This window comes from Lissotriton helveticus, chromosome 8, assembly GCF_964261635.1.
Source record: "Lissotriton helveticus chromosome 8, aLisHel1.1, whole genome shotgun sequence".
NCBI lineage: Eukaryota > Metazoa > Chordata > Amphibia > Caudata > Salamandridae > Lissotriton > Lissotriton helveticus.
In genome coordinates this window covers 1214527620-1214542453 of record NC_136069.1, presented here as the reverse complement: position 1 = coordinate 1214542453, position 14834 = coordinate 1214527620, and positions in this window count along the sequence as shown.

The following is a 14834-nucleotide window of genomic DNA, read 5'->3' as shown; positions in this document are numbered from 1 at the left end:
GATTGGAAACTCGCTATGGACGCGTACGCTGCCACTGAGTGACCCGAGTCTTGGTACCCACGGTGTTTTACCTTTCCTTCTGATCTGACCTTCCAGGTGGCGCCGGTCCCCGACTGAGATTCTGATCGTTTGGCTTGTCGTGTAGTGCCTGTTTTGGCTGATTCGGCTACGGAACTTGGCAGTTGGAATCTGGACATTTTTGAAGATATTTGGTAAGCTTATGTTTGGTAAGGTAGTCTATTGACACTTACTGTGGCTTTTTGAATTTGAATTAGAATTTGTATGAGTTAGCTAACGTTTGGACCTATGATTTGAATTACATGTGGAGTGCACCTCACATAGGCAGGCATGTAGGGATATTTCTCTGCGTTTGAATTTGTTTGAACGGCACATCGTGCGTAAATACCCTTAAGTGCCATTTTATGTAATATCGGGTTTTCCGTGATATTTTGAACATGCCTGTTCTCAGCACACTCCGACGAATGTGCTGCTTTGGAAATGGTACCACTTATCGATTAAATGAATCTCAGCCGGCTCCCCCAGAGGGGACTCCTAATCGCGAAATGTACATTAAATTTGGCCTTCCTCCCATAATGTATAGCACGTTATGGCACAAATACACTAAACCTGATCGTGAGTTGCAATGGCCACTATATGGGTCATTCGACTTGCGAAAAGTCCAGTATGTAGAACAGTGTTTGTTTCAGCGCAGGTCTAGACAGGATATGTTTGATTGTGTGCGTATGTGGGAGAAAGCGGTGCGTGAACGAATGAAGCGTGCAGAAGCCTTGGCGGACAAAGAGCAGCAAAAGGCTGCTCGGGATAAAGCTTTACAGCTACAGGAGAAGGAATTGCAGGAACAGAAAGAGAAAGAGAGTCGAGAACGTAACTTGCAGGTTAATGGTCAGTTTCCTATTAGACATCCTCTTTATCCTGTTTTTACTAATGAATTAGATGATTTTTCATTGTTAGAACGTTGCCCGCCTCCGTATGTTCAGCCGACGGCTCCGGATGAGGACTCGGGCGAGGATAGCCAGGATAAACAGCGTACCAGGTTACATGCCGAGCGTATGACGGAATTATGTTCGATTGCTCGTAAACTTAACAGTGATACTATAACTGTTTCAGGGGTTAATGATCTTATGAGTCAGTGGTCTGACAAGGAACGGTTGTATTTTTTAAGTCATTTTGCAGATGAAGTTGTTGAGCGGTTCAGAAAACACTCTTCTGTGTTGGAACCTAAAGATATATCAGTTGGTCGTGAGAATTTTCGTAAAGGTATTTTTGCTCTTTCAGATGCAGACGAATTCTTCCGGCGGTTGGTTCAGTTGCGAGATGAGGCGACACTATTGCGAGCGGCGACCAAGGCATCAGAGCAATCAGCGTCTGGATCGACGGAAAATTCCCGAGTGTGCCCTATCTATGGATCAGATAAGAGTGTTGCGATTAATGTTTTGCCTATGCGGGAAGCTGCACCTTTGTATGTCCCTCCTAAAGGGGATGGCACGGATGAGGATAAGACGTCTAAGGATTCAAAGGGCTATTTTATATATAATTGGGTTTATACGCCATGGAATAGAGCAGATGTTATGGCACTTAAGAATGCTTTGCCTGACCCTCGTAAAAATCCAGCAGCTTTCTATGAAGGTGTGGAGGGTGCTATTTCTTCGTGTATTATGACGTTAGTTGATATCGATCTTTTCTTTGGGCTGATATTGCCTCCTGATATGTGGAGGGTGATTCGTAAGTTTGACGATTGAACGATATTAGGTGCAGATTGGAAGGACATAGTAAGAGCTGATTCAGATAGGGAACCTGCATGTAAACCGTGTCAATTGATTTTAGAATTGCCAACAGCTATCTTGAATAAATTAAAAACGCTTGTCCCTCCTAAGAAAATAGATTGGACAATGTTAGCGTCATGTAAGCAGAAGTCAGACAAATCGGTTTCTGATTTCTTCTCACGTTTTGAGGAAGCATTCCATGACTACAGTGGTCAATCATTAACAGAGGACACGGGCAGGCACTTATTCGTAGATAAGTATGTGGCTAATCTCCTACCGGAGATTGCAAAACGATTAAAGGCTAGTGAAAGTTCATGGACCACGGCAACGCCCGCCTCCTTATTAACTATGGCTTAGTATTATGAACGTCAGGAACTAAAGGCTAAAGAAAGTAGTGATAAGAAAGCGAAGGACTTAAAGACGAAAGTGATGTTGGCACAGGTTTGTGCTACGCAATCGAGAGGGAACGATAGGGGTAGACGAGAATCGTACGTTACGTCTCCCCCTCATTCCGACATTTCTGAGGATCAGTGTGCATACTGTAAGCAGTTTGGACATTGGCTCGCAGATTGTCCGGTACTTCGTGAACAGCGTAGTCAGAGGGGTCGAGGAAGTGGAAGGTCACGGAATAGTTATTCAGGGCCAAGAGGTGGAGCGAATGATCGTGGTAGGTTTGAAGAGAGGGGACGTGGTCAGGTTGAACATAATACTTTTGATCGGCGGAATCAATACCAGATAGCTGGAGGAGAAAATACTGAGTCACAGGATAATGGATATGCATAGGATTGCGTAGGATGGGGTGTGGAATCGGTTGAAGTACCAGTCGATCAAAGGGGTCCATATATATCAGCACATGTTTTGGGTTCTACTGATCAGTTTCTGGTCGACACAGGAGCTACTCGTAGTGCTCTGTCTAAACAGTTGGTTCCAAGGGCTCCCCTGTCTGGCGAAACGATTACAGCAATAGGGTTCGATGGAACACCTTCACTAAGCCCATTGTCTCAACCCCTTACATTTCATGTTGATAAATTCACTGCCCCATGTCCGTTTTTATTATCTCCAAATACACCAGATAATATTATGGGACTTGATATGCTAAAGCATTTTCGTGCAACAATACGCTGTGCCCCTGAAGGGGTGCGGGTCATTTTGAATGAAAACTACCCAGAAATTGAGAGATCGTGCCTCATGCAAGAGGCCGACGCATTAGCTTCCCTTCCAAGTACGTTATGGGCTACTTCCGATACTGATGTGGGTCAAATGATTATTCCTCCTGTGCGCATTACTGTGAAGGAGGGAGCGGTTTTAGCTCGTGTTCCTCAGTACAAGATCTCTAGAGAAGGCGAAATAGCCTTGATACATATTGTGAATGACTTGATAACGGCAGGGGTGGTGGAGGAAGTTCCCTATAATGTTTGTAACAGTCCAATTCTTCCGATCCTAAAGAAAGACTCAGATACTAAGATCTATCGTTTTATTATTGACTTGAGGGAAATTAATAAGATAATTGTACCGCAGCATCCAGTAGTATCTGACATTACCACCTTACTTACTTTGGTTCCACCCACGGCTACTACATTTACAATGATTGATTTGAAAAATGCTTTCTTTTCAATCCCTATTCATCCTGATAGCCGATATTTGTTCGGCTTTACATTAAATAATAAATCTTATAGATTTTGTCACGTTCCTCAAGGTTACACAGAAAGTCCTAGCATTTACAGTCAGGCTTTGAAAAGACAACTTGATTCATTTGATTTGCAGTCTGGGGTGGCACTAATCCAATATGTTGATGACATTCTGCTTGCAGCCGACACACAGGAGCAATGCGAGGAGAGTACACTCTCCCTGCTTTCTTTCCTTGCGGAGCACAATCACAAGGTTTCGCGGAAGAAGCTACACTATTGTAGACCAAAGGTGACATATATTGGTCATCTTTTGTCTAAGGAGGGACGTGCATTAACATCAGACCGAATCCAAGCAATCTTAGATACACCAGTCCCTTGCACGCAGAAGGATGTTCGTGCTTTCATAGGTTTGACGTCCTTCTGTAGGCAATGGATACTAGGATTTTCGTACATTGTAAAACCTTTGTTAGCGTTGCTGTCCAAAACTGCACCACTCCCCCTCGAATGGACGGACGAATGTCAAAATGCTTTTGAACAATTGAGACAAGCTCTTTGTTCTGCGCCAGTGTTAGGTACACCAGATTATACAAAGCTCTTTACATTGTATGTACATGAGAAGGATGGGTGCGCATTGTCAGTCTTGGTACAGTTACATGGAGATAAACAGAGGACTTGCGCATACTTTTCAGCGGTACTCGATCCTGTGGCTCAAGGACTGCCTGGATGCCTTTGAGCAGTTGCAGCAACAGCAGTAGCTATACGGCAGAGTGAGGGAATAGTTTTGTCACACAAATTGTTGGTGTTAGTTCCCCATGCAGTAGATGCTTTGCTGAACCAAACGAAAACGCAACATCTAACCAGTGCCCGTTTAACGGGATACGAATTAACACTGTTGGCGCCACACATTACATTGAAGAGGTGTGCCACGTTGAATCCTGCTACTTTATTGCCATATCCTGTTACTGAGACCCAGGAGGAAGAACAACATGATTGTGTTTTTCTGACTGACGAACAAACAAAGGGTCGTGTCGATTTACAGGACACGCCACTTCCTGATGTAGATGAGGAACTGTGGGTTGATGGATCGTGTGTGAGATTGCCAGATGGTACGGCTTCCGCAGCCTATGCGATCACGACACTTAAGACAGTGGTAGAAACAGCACGAATACCACAAAAATCTGCTCAAGCGGCTGAATTGATAGCCTTAACGAAAGCATGTGAGTTAAGCGCTGGTCTATGTGTGAATATCTATACTGATAGTCCTTACGCCTTTGGAGTAGCGCACGATTTTGGCCTACTTTGGAGGGAACGAGGGTTTATGACCTCACACGGAACACACATCATGTACGGAGAGTTGGTATGCGACCTCCTGAATGCACTATTATGTCCAAAGAAGGTGGCGATAATAAAATGTAGTGCACATAAGAAAGTGACAGACAAAATAGGGCAAGGAAATGCTTTTGCAGACCGCATAGCGAGAGAGACTGCTATGTTGCAAAATGACTCCCCTATGTATGTGGTGAGATCGCAAGCCGAGCGATGGCATGATGCTAGAGAAGAAATTCTAGACATACAAAAGTCAGCATCTAAAGTAGAACTTGCAACATGGGCAACAGAGGGAGTATTGGATGATGAGGGTTGTTGGAGAAGCAAAGACATGGAGAAATGGAAATTGCCTGCTGCTTACTTGCAAGCAATGGTTCAAATGACGCATGGGCTGGCACATATTGGAGCTCTTGCAATCACGAAATTGCTTACACGAGTTTGAGAGCATCCTGAGATTGCCAGCACGGCTAGGAGAGTAGTGCAGACCTGTCTGATATGCCTACAGTACAATCCTGCTAAAGGGACCTCTACTCCTAAAGGAGGGTTTGTTCCACCTACTGCACCATTCGAAGTACTGCAAATGGACTATATCCAACTGGAGCGCTGTAATAACCTCAAGTGTGTCCTAGTGGTGGTGTGTGCTTTTAGTAAATGGGTTGAAGCCTACCCCACAAAGGACAATACAGCATTAACAACAGCTAAGGTATTACTCAAAGAGTACTTCCCACGTTATGGTGTTTGTAAATTCTTGTGGAATGATAATGGCCCTCATTTTGTTGGGAAGATAGTGGAGCATGTCCTGAAAGGATTGGGAATTAGACAAAAATTCCACGCTGTATTCCACCCGCAGTCAGCAGGTCTAGTAGAAAGGTATAATGCGACTCTGAAACTGAAGCTAGCAAAGATCGTGGCATCCACGTCTTTGAAATGGCCGGATGCTTTGCCATTGGCATTATTGTCTATTAGATCAGTGCCACACTCTCGAACTGGCCTCACACCCTATGAGGTGGTGTTTGGAAGGCCCATGAATATCTGGGGAGTTCCAAAGCCTCGTTTGATACATGATGTGCCTTGTATAATGATGAACGATTATTTGGCACGATTAACAAATGATTTACTTTCTATTCATCAACAGGTTCGAGAAGCGCTCCCCGACAATTCCATTGGAGAGGCTCACAATCTTCGTCCTGGCGACCATGTCATGATCCGGGTGTTTGAGAGATCCAGCAGTTTGGAGCCGAGATGGCGTGGCCCCGAACAAGTGCTGCTGGCAACGCGAACGGCTGTGCGAGTCACGAATAAGAAGCGGTGGATACATTCAACGCACTGCCGACGTGTCTCTCCGGACCGGGTGAACCCTGAAGTGCTGTCCGATTACAGAGACATCTTGAATGCGGAGAAAAGCCCAGCTGTTATGCCCAACGAGTCGGAGGGAGCCTTCCCGGACCACGCTATTTCTGGCGGAGTGAAGTACAATCTACGGCCAAGGAAATAATACATTTTTGTATTTTTGTGACTGGTTGGTAACCGTTCCGAGGTTTGTGAAAACGGAAGCCGGGAATATCAAGGGGGGGAGGATCAGTTCTGTCCAGTGTAGTGACACCCGTCTTGAATCTCGGAGAAGACACCAGCGACAGCCTCGGTTCTCAGCACCACATTCTTATTTTTAGTTTGGTTTTTGAAACTTTCGTTCTTTGTACTATGGCACCTATGACATTGAGAAATAGAGAAATTTTGGGTGCAGTTCTTTTTGCTACGACTATGGTGGTAATAGCAGTAATAGCTTGGACTATAGAAAGACTGTTTCCTGCACGGGACTATTTACTGCCTACCACTCCAATTCCATCTGAACATTTCCATTTTACTTTTCCCTATCATGAGGAGAGACATAGACAGACTTACTTGAATAACAGTTTCATTCAAATTCTACATCACACACACAATATGACAAATACATCCAACTGTTGGGTTTGTGGGATGTTACCGGGACATCAAAAGAAAGGAGGAACACCTCTTATTCCTCTTCCATTTTCCCACAATGGTTCATGTAATGCTTGGTACACACTTCTCTTTACATTGAGATTGCCAACAAAAGGTGGACTACTTTTTCGATTGAACAAGAGTTGCTATAACGATCGAGATGGCTATCCACAAGCAGAAGGAACTAAATTCGAGTGGGAAGAATATCGACCGGACAATGTATCTACGCCTCGTATCTTCACCAATCAGAGACTTACAAATATGACCAGTTTACATGTAATTACAGTTATTGATACAAAAGCAGACCTTTGTATTAGGAATAAGGGAACAATTCCGGTGGGGAGAAGTGAATGCAATGTTACTCTTGCCTTTGATACACCCAATGGTGTTTCATTTGTGGCTTCACGAAACACTTACTTTATTTGCGGTAAAAAAAGGTTATCATCGTCTTCCTCTTGGATGGTTAGGTACATGTTATCTATCTTTTGTATTACCCCCTGTGTTTATTGCCCCACCTATGTACCATAATGATTTTGTATTACATCATGATTTTATATTGAATAGAGTTAAGAGAACATTGGGTATTGATGATGTCGACCAAACCGACACCTCACTACAACAATATGTGGATTTTAATTTAGGGTTGTTCTCTTTTGTAGGTGCTGCCCTAAACAGCAGGAAAATTAGACAGTTAACACGTGTTGTGGATTCAGTTGCTAATGAAACTGCTTCCGCTTTAGGGAATATAACTGAAGAGCTTCAGATTACAAGAATCGTTACGCTTCAGAACCAGATGGTTCTGGACGTAGTGTTAGCTGATCGTGGTGGTGCATGCCGCATCATCGGAAGTAGTTGTTGTGTTTATGTGCCAGATAATTCACCATCTGTGTATGATGCTATCTCTAGGTTGCACAAAATTGCCTCTGAAATTCACACTGACAATGGTACTTGGACTTTTTCTAGTTGGTTTTGGGCTCTGCTTAGTACCTGGGGTTGGAAACTACTAACTGTTCTATGTGTGATTATTGGGATATTTTTCTCTTGTTGCCTATGTATTCAATGTGGTCCTACTTTATGTACTGTATGTTTTACAGCCTGTATCCCATCCAAACGAGCTATTGCTAAAAATTTACAGATGAGTAATGCTGAAGTCAAGCAAGTTATGCTGATCGATATTAATGATGAACATTCGGATTACTTCCATTATGAGGTAGCTTCAGCTAAACGCTAAAAGGGTCGTCTGTCGTAATTTGGCAGTACCTGAGTTAGCGTTAAGCTCAGCTACACGAACATTTCTGTTAACTTGACTAAACGTGCGGGGGGCCATTTTGTATTCGGTGGCTTCCATTTTGTATGAACATGCGGCCTCGTGGTCAGCATGCCTTTTCATCCTTCTTTCATGCCAATGAACCTTTACCCTGCCCAGCAACAGGCTATTTTTAGTAAAGGTCAGTCTCGCGCATGCGTACATCTGATTTTTGGACTAGAGAGTGGTCACTCCTTAGGAATGTTCCTCCCAACTGACCAGTGGTATTAAACCCCTCCCACATGTTGGCTGTGTTCCAAACATGCCCTTATATGTACCTAAAACTGTTCTAATGTATACCACCTACCTTTTTATTGCTGTTAAACTGTATAAAAGAGGTCGCGCACCGATGTTCGGGGTGATACTTCTTGCATTGCCGAAGGGTGCTGTACAATATTACAACAATTGGTTCCTTCGGGTGTACCACATTCCTTTTTACTCACTCATAGTTATATGTAGTGTACAAAGTAAAATCTGAATCCAACACCAATCGTGTAGTTATGCACTATTTTATGAATTATAGTCATTCATAAATACTCTTTGTAATTTTCAAGAAAGGCTGTACAATAAGTGAAAAAGTGCAATTTGTGACATTTAGTGCTCAGTGCTGGCGGCGCAAAAAGTGAACAGGAACTATACAGTACTTATATACAAAGAAATATACAATAATTCAACTTTGGTCTGCGCAATTACACATATACCACTGTATACTACAAAAGTCAGTTTTCAGCACAGGGTATTGCACCGGCGTCCTGGGATTTCATGGGAATTTCATGGGAATTTTACCACGCTAGGAAGGAAGAGATTCTCCTCCAGCATTGGAAATTGAGTAATAGCGGAATCCCGTGGCTTTTCAAATTTTATGGTGAAGCACGACTGGGTACAAGAATAATCCGGAATACCCAGTTAGGATACAATTGGGCACAGTGCTACAATAAGAATAACCGTCGGGGAGCATTCCACGCACCACCGACAGACATATGCAGTTCAAGCTACACCACCTAAACAGTTCATCTGAAGGCTGTCCCGTTCCCTCCCAGTCCTGATGAAGACCCGTGGTTGACGCCGCAAGTGCGCATTTAGAGGGTCGAAACGTCGACGAATAGTTGGATCTGTTGCCTCAATACCCTGTGCTGAAAACTGACTTTTGTAGTATACAGTGGTATATGTGTAATTGCGCAGACCAAAGTTGAATTATTGTATATTTCTTTGTATATAAGTACTGTATAGTTCCTGTTCACTTTTTGCGCCGCCAGCACTGAGCACTAAATGTCACAAATTGCACTTTTTCACTTATTGTACAGCCTTTCTTGAAAATTACAAAGAGTATTTATGAATGACTATAATTCATAAAATAGTGCATAACTACACGATTGGTGTTGGATTCTGATTTTACTTTGTACACTAAATATAACTATGAGTGAGTAAAAAGGAATGTGGTACACCCGAAGGAACCAATTGTTGTAATATTGATTAACTGCCCAGGCTCTTAGGGATACTGGGTTAACCCCATTGGAGATTTCACGAAGGGTGCTGTAGGAGTGTACCACCACCCCATGGGGTCCTAATAAACTTGTCTCTTTGCATTTTCAGTTTCCGTGCCAACTTCTGTTTTATTGTGTCCGAGTGTTTCTGCAAGTATGTAGACCTGATAGAACCCGATACCACACTTGGACACTGGCCCTGTTGCTCTGCTGTGCTGGCCTCTCACCTGTGCCTTGGACACTGGCCCAGTTGCTCTGCTGTGTTGGCCTCTCCCCTGTGCTATGGACACTGGCCTTCCTGTTTGTGTTTCACCTGTGCATGGTATACAGCATTTTGAGCCTTGCTTTTGTCTACTATTGTTGTACCGCTGCATCTGTGCAATATGTGAATAAATACAGTTACTTCTAGTGTGTGTTTTGTCGGTGTCCTTGCTGATTAATGTTCTGTTTCTGTTCGCATTTGATTGCATGTGCACCATGCTCCATGTATCACTTCAACATTGCAAGGCTCTTTGCAGCCATCATAATTTTGGGCAGGGGTGAAAGGGTCTTAAGTCCATTCTGAGCCTGCAAATTGTGTGATCTGTGATGGCTATTTTACCTGGCATGCAGTCATCTTGTTAGTGATTTGCTGTTGTTGCCTACACTGTTCACATGTGTGGTTGGGGGACAATGCCAGGACAGGGTGTGGTGCTGTGCAAATGTTTCAAAGCTGGCTGGGATATGTAATGTAGTATGTGTGTGGATTGCTTTCTGTGTGCCCAGCCTTGTATGTGTATGGTCATCTTTTGTTGGGCCTTGGTCCTGGTGCCATGGCCTACATGAGATGCGTGGTGTTGGGTGTAGCAGAGGTGTGCAGTGTGAAGGGTGTCAGTTTGTAGTGGATGTGTGTGTGCCCCTGTATTGTGTGAGACACACATGTATCACCCAGGAGTTGTATGCCTGTTGTTTGTTTTGTCTTGCCCTGGGTAGAGGATTGTATGCACTTGTGTGAGCTGTTTGTAGTGCACTGTGCTGTGTGTTGGTGTGTCCATGGTGTTGTGTGAGACTCCTCCTTGTTGTGTTGGTCACTTTGGAGTGTGCAAAGTGTGTGAGTTGCACATCAGTGTTGTGTTTGATTGGTCCTCAATGTGTCTTGGGTGTTCTTGTGTCAACTGTGTGGCCCTGCTGCTCCACACTGGCATTGTGTTTGTCATGCATTGCAGGCATATGGTGGTTTTCCCACTCCTGTATGGCATGGTGTGTGTGGTTTTAGGCCATCCCCTATGTGTGCCACTTGTACTTGGCCATTGTGGGTGCTCTGTCCCTCAATTTGTCTGTGGTACACCCCTTACATGTCTGCTACTGACATGCAGGCGGTTTAACTTAGATGTCAGCTTTCCCCTTGGTTTCCATGTGTGTGTGCTTTCCCATCACTTCATATGTGGGCTTGTGCTTTGTGGTGTAGTTCTTGGGCCATAGGTGTTGTTCCACTGTAGACATTGCCCCAATGGTTTATGTGTGCTGTCCTTGTGCTATTGGTCATTCTGTAGTGGTCATGTGGACCTCAGCAGTGTGTGCTGGCCAGTGCTCTAGTGGAGGTGGCTGTGCTCTTGTATTCCATAGTGGTGCATGTGTAGTTGTTGTGTTGGATGTGTGGATGTAGGGTGTGGTATTGCTTCAGTTCCTGGGTGTGGTGTTGTATTTGTGCAGTGCTGATTTGTGGTGTGTGATGTGACTGTGTCAATCATGCATGTTAGGCAGACAATGCTTGTCGTGCATGCGGTGCTGTGTGTATGTGGCCTTGGCATTGCCTGATGTGCATCCCCTGATGTCCTGTGGTGTTTGTTGATTGAGGTTTCATGTGCATCTGTGATGGGTTTGATGTGGCTGTGTGTGCTGGTCCTGATGCACTTCTTGTGTGATTTGTGTTTTGGTGTGTGTGTTTTGTTCCTGAGTGATGTTGTTGTGTACTCCTGTTGTGTCTGTTCTCCCATTGATTTTCCCCAGTTTGGCTGACAGGGTATGTGTGTTTCTGTTGGAGTTCAGTATGTGTTCCTGTATTGTTTGTGTGTTGTTCCTGTGCAGGCATCGGTTGTGGCATCCCTGTGTGTGTGTTGTGTTTGTGGCTACACCCAGGGTGTGTGTTTGTTTGTGTTTGTGTGTGTGTGCTGGCAAAGGATTCTGAGCCTTGAGTGTGTTAGGCAGTGGTGTTTGTGTGTTCCTTGTCCGCCACTCCTGCAGTGGCTGTCTCCCTGGTTGTGTGTTGTGTGGTGCAGGGAGTGTGTATTGTGCTTGTTGTTGCAGTGCTTGTTGGTGTGCATGGGGGTGCACGGGATGGGCACCTGGCCTGTGGGTTGATGGGGTGTGTTGCTGTGTGGTTGGGGGCTGTGTATCCCTGTGGTGTTTGTGCCCTGCCCATGCCTTGGAGTGGTCCTGCCTTCTGCATAGTGCGCATGTGTTGACCGCGGCGGTGACGTGACAGGGACCGGGACGTTGCTTTTGGTTGGCGGTCGATGTGTGTCCCGGATGCTGAGGGGTGCCTTGTTATGAGGTGGGTTATGTGTTGGCGCCGGTATGGATGTTTTGTGTCCCCCAGCAGGGTGTCTGTGTGGTGATTGGACACTGTGTCGGCATGTGTGTTGTGTTTTGCAATTGTGTAGTTGCGTACCTGCGGCGTCGTCCGCGGCGGACCCTCTGACGATAGTGTTGTAGGAGGAACATCACCGGATGCATATGGAGGGCTGGGTTCATGGCATTCATGACCGGGTCTCGGCGTTCGGGCTCCGCTGTCGACTTTCCTGCTGCTCAGGCTGGGTAGTGTCTCCGCTGCGGTGCATCTGCTTGTTTGGGCCATCCTAATTTGTCGAGCGGGGCGGACGTCATTCGGCACGGCGGGGAGTCTCGATTGGCTCCCACCGCCGCGGTGGCGGGCGCACTTTGATGGCGGTGTGCGTCGCTCCGCGGCGGACGGGAAATAACCTATGTTTACCTATCCTAATGTGGCGGACGTGAGTTCCGCTGCTCGTGGGCGGAAAAAGCTGTTTTTCCACCCCGCCACCACCGCGGTGGTGCCACCGCCCGACATCCTAATGGACCTCAAAGTCTTTTGCCATTTCTACAGCAAAGCTTCTAAACATAGGACTAGCACAGTGCTATCCATGCAGAGCTGTAAAATGACAAAAGCTTCTTACCACTCCAATGAACGGGTAAAGAACGCCTTCAAGGGGTATATTTAAAATACTCTGTTCTAATGCTTTTGATATATATTTTTAGCTGCAAGAATCATTGATAAACTCGCCAGAGAGATATTATTCAAGTGATACAGAGCCCACTAGCGCAACTGAGAGGGATAGAAGTATGCAGGAGGAAACCGTGGCTGAGACACAGAGTACCACATCATCTGATGCCACCGGGAATGCATTCATGCTGGCAGGCACAGCGGATGGGGAGTCTGCATCATCATCATCTACCACCCAGCGGCCAGTGCCCAGCCTCCCATCCACTTCTTCTGGTGCTGCCCGTATCCGTTTCACTAAGAGGGGCCGAGTCACATTCACACGTGGCACCGCTGCACCTGCACGTTCAACAAAAAGTTAGGGAGGGTCTAAGGGCAGGTTTACCGACCAACCAGATATAAGCCCCGGACTCAATATACAACAACAAATAATATCTGGGGGTCAAAAAAAGAGTCAGTAAGTCTAGCAGGAGAGACCACTACACCAAATGCATACAAGACAGTATCAGTGAGAAATAATAATTAGTGAACGGTCAAGTCAAGACTCAGAAGTACATGGAGAAAAAACTATTGTTCCCATCAGAAGCCACACTGTACCGCCCTTATTGTCATCATTTGGGATCTCCTTACCCAGGAGACAAGATGGCCGGTAAATAATTACCGTGACCGAAAAGTGATGTGAGGGCAGAGCAGAAGGGTATGATAGTGGCTAATGACAAAAGCAGTGTATAGTGATAGGAGTGGAAAAGTGAAGGGTAATTATAAAATTAGGTGAATTGGGTGGAAAAAAGAATTTTTATTAATATCCCCCAATCCCTAAGATTAAAAGGCAGGTGTGGGTGCAGGTTTTAAATAATAACCGCACGTAATGGTGGTCGACATGTTTCTGCATTTCACAAGAACAGATTCTCTAATGCATTCCTCAGGACCTAAAAAGGTACACTACTGCTTTGTAAATATAAATAAAGTAAATAATAAAAATATCACCTGGACATCCAGGCGTACTCAACCGTATACTGTCAGTGCATAATGGTAAAGGATCCAACATGTAAAACAAACAAACAAACAAACGGAGAAACAAATAGGACACTTAATGTTATACATATTGTTTCCGTTTGTAATCATAATGGCATTGCAATATGTTCTTTCGTACTAGGATATCATCTCAAGTATACACTCACCCTTCTGTTTAGGTTGAGAGGCTTCACCCCACCTGGCTGCAGCGCAGGTAAAAGGAGCACCGCTCTGGGGATAATCATATTGTATTTGCAGAGCGGTTAGTTATGTGACACTTGACAAAACAAATTGAAAATAGAGTGTACTTCGAGACGAGAGGTTGTCTAGACCTCTTATAGAATCAAGTGGTGACCAGGCTAGGCGTGACCGCCGTAATCTATCACAATCAATAGGGATGACCACCCAGCGTTGGTATCTTTTGAGTCTATCGCATTATGTATAGGGGCGAAGTACTCACTGAGCGCTCAAAACGGGCGTAAGAATGGGTCGCTCTCATGATTAGCCCAACACTCGTTAATCACACGGAGACCTGTTATACATGGCAAACGCTCCGTGTGAGCATTATTTAAAAGCGCACAAGTAATACGAGGTCAAAGCGATACCTGCAACGCTTTATATCTTTAAGAGCGGAGTGGCCTCTAGCGGCGTGTGTTCCGTATCTGCGCAAGGAGAGAACAGACGCCACGCGCATTGAAAAAGCAGTTAGCGCAGCGTTCACTCACCTCTCCGTCGGTGTCTCCGGGCAGTCTTCAGTACTGCTCGGGGGGGCGCCGATCGCGGAGTGAGGTGATGTTTTGTATGGTTGTAATTCTTCAGACATCACGTGACAGAAACAATCACGTGATGCTTAGAATTATGGGAGATGTAGTTCGCTACCCATTTCTGCCTCTAATTGATGAAAAAAAAGTGCTATAAAGCTGCACAACAGTGTGTATAGATGTACATTGCTAAAACACACTCCGTGGTATTTAAGATCACAAGTTCCGCGTCATTAGTATCAGAGTGTATACATACTGGAGCGTGGGTGCTTGATGGTTTTCTGACAAATGTTAGTGAACAATGCATAATGACATTGTATAGGGCACCATTCAG